Below are 4690 nucleotides of genomic sequence, written 5' to 3' on the forward strand. Positions count from 1 at the left end.
GGGGGGGTCTCTCCCCGAAACATCAATTTTTTTCTTGAGATTAGTTGAAGCATAATTCTGAGAAAGATTTCCCGGATATTTCTCCTCAAACCGTGTGTCAAGTCAAGGATTCTAACGTACGAGGCAAGCTCTAGAGGGCGACACCGGTAGCCTTCCTGTGGGTTATCGAGTACCGTATGTCCGCTCTTTTGTCGTTGTTCCTTCTCTAAGCCTCACTACGACACAACACACTGGCCAAAGGTTTTGTAAGTGAGTTGCTTGGGATAGGTTTTTGAAAGAGTTTAATGGCACTTGCAACACAAATAAGTCATATAAGTGTCGAAGGTTACATAATGTGTTACGAGAGAGTAAGATACCTTTAAAAAAAAAAAAGAAAAAGAAAAAGTGATAGGGTGTTTGATGATTTAGAGGAAAGAAGAAGCAAACTAAACCACACCAGATCACACGCCAACCACCCAGGTCGATGAGTTGTGGACAATGAGAAAAATAAGAGAACAAGCGCACCACCAGCACAACACAATTATTATTTAGTCGTGCTTCTCTCATCTTCACTGTCCACAAGTCACCGACAGTACTGTTGGCCAACTGTTTGGGGGGGTTTTTCCGTCGTGCGATGCGACAAGAGAAGTATAGCTGTTTGCTTCTTTTCTCCACTTGTACAATCCCCGCCCCCACCCCCAACCATTTTTCCCCTTTCCTCAACCCTCATTTTCCCTCCAAACAAGAGGAGATATAAAATGTACAAAGGCAATGTGTACACAATTGTGAACTTAAACCAAGAGCATGATATAACACATTGCAGTTTCCATTACAATTAATGTTTGTTTTTAGGATGGGTTTTTTTCTGTACGTCATGAATAATGCAGTATTTTGTGTTCTCTAGCGGCCTTAGAGGCTGGTTTATGCTGTGTTCACATACACCCGATCAATATGACCTGTTAAATGTTGGATGAGTAATCGGATCGTCCCTTCCACCAGGCTTCATTGTTCTTGTCGTAAGGCTTGGGGCTCTCTACCGTTTCTGTTTTCAATTCCTGAGATAAGAGGCTAAGTTTTTGAGTGTTTTTAATGAAAATGAAATATTATTGTTTATGAGTGGGTGGTCGGAGGTTGCTCTGTTGTTGCTTGCTCCTTCACTCCCCATGTCAAACAAGTCACCTATCGCTTCTTCTTTCCTGTCAGACATTTATCGTCCTTATCTCCCTTCCTTCTTTTCTATACATGTCACTTTAATCTCTAATCTTCGGCACTTGTATCACTTAATTATTTTTACAAGTACCGTGTAAGATTTTTACCAAAACTAAATCTGAAACGCTCATCTCCGATTGGACTGACCCACGGGATTAGAGAGTCCTGAGGAGTTTCTAAACGACTGAAGTTGTTGAAAGCCCCACTGCAGGGAATTGAATTTGGGTCGTCTGCACTGAAGACCAGTGTCCATGAGTAGCGGTTAGACGTCTCGCCGTCGCACGCTGAAGACCCAAGTTCGATTCGCGTGTTAGGATTACTTTTATTAAATATTATTATATTGGTCTTTCTGCTGAGACTAGTGAGACACTGAATCACTTTCAGCCTGAGTCCTGCCTCGTGAATGATCGGAATTGTGTTGAAAGGAGCGTAAAAAACCCCTCTATTTAAAAAAAACCCAAATGCGAACTATCAACATACCGTAGGGGATTTCGTTGGCGTCTTTCTCTCTGCAAGTTATGACATCGATAGTTCGACCGTCCGCCCAAACACATGTCTCCTAAATTATTTAAGTTGTATCGATGACGGTGTAAAACATCTATATTTAGGGAAAATGGAGAAGGGCAAGAACACATACGTGCATAAATAGAACTGAACGATCTCTGCCCCTTACATAATACCCCCCCCCCCCCTTTTTCCAAAGTCCCTCGACGTAACCAGTAGTCCGAGTAAGACAGAAGGCTGCGAAAACGGCCCGCGCGCATTGGCGTTGTTTTTCCCAAACACCACCACCCTCACCGGCACCGAGTCGATGGCTAAGACAGGATATTTTGCCGTTATACCCCGGTGCTAAACCTTTAATCCTCTTGTGGCGTGGAAAGTACCCCTGGCGAAGTGAGCGGATCCGGTAATGGTTTGCGATTGCGGTTGAGGGGACGGAGGGGGGGGGGATTTCACTTATGAAACGATATAATATGCTTTACCCCTCCTACACCACTCCCCCCCCTCCCCCTTCACTTTTTCCAGCCCCAGGTTTTCCCCCTTTTCCAGTTTTTCCCTGGTACTTGGGGTTAGATACTGGTAGGTCCTGCTTTTTTTCTTTCCGACTGTTTTTTTTCTATGCGCCAGTGGTAGGTCCTACGTTGTTTTGTTTTTCTTCCTCCCTGTTGTTTCTGTCTGCCTTTCTTTGGGGGGGGGGGGGGGGTTCGTGCAGTAAATGACCGTTATCGTATCGATGTGTTTCTCTTTACTCAAACGTTACTCCTCAAATTTTGCTCTAATTCCATTCATATATCCTATTGGAAAATTGGTTGTCACTCTCCTTTACCTCCAACGTTTGAGTTTGCGGGTTGTTGGAGGTCGCGACTAGTAGGTCCTACTTCTTTACTTTCCCTTTGCTGTTTCTGTCTGTCTTACTAAACCTTTCCCTAGCATTAAATGACCATTATTATGTCGATGTGCTGACTGGACGTGACAGCGTTCAATCGTTTCTTAGTTGTTTTTTTAGTTTTTTAAATGATTTTTACGGCTCTTGCAACAGAATCAGGTAAAAAAAAAAGTGCCGAAGATTGGAGATTATTAGAGAGTAATATATACAGAAAAGAAGGAGGGGAGGTCAGGACAATATATGTTTGATAGGAAGGGAGCAAACCACTCCGGAGTACTTGCCAACCATCCACCAGTCGTTCTTGACACCTTTGCAACATATATTTAAAACCCACTTTTTAAAAAGAATTGTACTTTACGTTTGTTCTTGTTAACAAATTTTGATTACTGTGGTGTTTGTCAAACCTCCGTCTGTGGTGTAGTCGTGAGGCGTTTTGCCATGGCATGCAAAAGACCTGAGTTCAATTTCCATGTGGGGAGGGTTTTTGTTGAGTATCTCAGTCTTTCTTTTAGGGCGTTGTACCCCTCTCCGCCCCAGTTGGCCCTGACGCGCAGGGTCGAAATCAGTGTCCCGAATAATATAGATTGTATCTGTAAGGCGCAAAAAAAAACTACATTAGAAATGCGTGGTATACATCTTCGTTGTTTTTCCTTTTAGGGATGGTCATTTAATCAGAAATGGATGTGCTGTTTTTAAATGAACATAAAACCAATACATTACATATAGAATGCTACGTGTAAAACGGTATGCCTGCCCTGTGACGCAGTGAATGACGATTTTACAACTTGTAAATGTTACAACTTGTAAATGTTACAGGTTCTAAAATATCTGAGATTCATACTTTTTGTCATCTCTTTCGTAATAATTTCGTCTGGAGGCCAAAGGTGATCGTCCGACGGAGCATCACGAACCAGTCCTAGCTCATATACGACTGTTGCTGTTGGGTTACTGGGTCGTTGAACGGATTGTGTCGATGCGGGTGTAAAAACACCTACATTGAAAAGTAGAATTAAGTTCAGGGGACACGTCGATCAATGGTGGCTTTTAGATATCGTGTGTTGTGTCTGAGAGAATACTTCCAGCGGTCAACAATCTGACCAGTCACACCGTCTGTTCCATTGTCACTCTAGTTTCTCAGCCATCAGTGCAACTCTCTTCCAATGTGGGTGGTTGGCGGTTGGTCTGATGTGGTTTGCTTCTTCTTTCCTATCAAACATATATCGTCTTTATCTCCCCCTTCTTCTTTTTTACGTTTGTTACTCTCTTGTTACACCTCTAATCTTCCTTCTGGCGCTCATATGATCTTATGCAGTTGCGCGAGCCGTAAAACCTCTACTAAAACTAAACTCCCTTCCAAACGAGTCGTTGCTATAGTCGTGACAGTGTCTTATTTCTAGCTTGGATGGATTACCCTGCCCGACTCAAATTCAGTCTATCATCACAGACGGCGTTGATTTACATTTCCTGAGATTCTTTCATTAATCTTGCTCTATTGTCTTTAAAAAAGACGGGATTGAAAAGGGGTGGGGGTGTATTATTGCAGTGAATCAATACTTGGTCTCAATCAGGATATGGGACTGAGAGAGAGGGAGAGAGAGAGGGGGGGGAGGGGAGGGGGGAGAGAGAGGACGAAAGAGGTTGGAGATGAAGAGAGAGGGAGACAAGGAGCTCCCTGAGAGGTATTATGATATATTCCGAAAACGACAACAGCTATTCTGGGCACAGAAATCGAATGGTGATTATTTTGGGAACAAAAGCAAAAGGTGCGTTGGGTTGATTTGGGGATTACTAAATCGAATGCTGTTTATTTTTGTAACTGGTTCTATATTAGAGTTCCCCACTCTCGTCGAAGGGGCATAATCAAGGTGTTGTTCATGAAATGGCAAGATCAAATATTGGTATTTATTTATCAAGTTTCACTTTAAAGGTTAAAGGAAGTATTAGTTTTCGGTTAGCGTGAAGTTTTCAGCAAGTTCAAGAGTTAACTCTGTGTTGGAGGAATGTTTTGTTTGTGTGGAAGTCGTAGTCGCACACACACACTGGCACATACACACTGGCACACACACACACACACACACACACACACACACACACACACACACACACACACACACA

General features: G+C 42.9%; 1 protein-coding gene across 2 annotated transcripts in view; it reads left to right on the top strand.

Annotated features, from left to right (window-relative positions):
• LOC101852772 (tubby-related protein 3) overlaps positions 1 to 4690 on the top strand; it is a 117874-nt gene that overhangs the window by 12816 nt on the left and 100368 nt on the right. The gene's annotated exons all lie outside the window — the stretch shown is intronic.

The sequence above is a fragment of the Aplysia californica genome, unplaced genomic scaffold (assembly GCF_000002075.1).
Source record: "Aplysia californica isolate F4 #8 unplaced genomic scaffold, AplCal3.0 scaffold00274, whole genome shotgun sequence".
In the NCBI taxonomy this organism is placed as follows: domain Eukaryota; kingdom Metazoa; phylum Mollusca; class Gastropoda; order Aplysiida; family Aplysiidae; genus Aplysia; species Aplysia californica.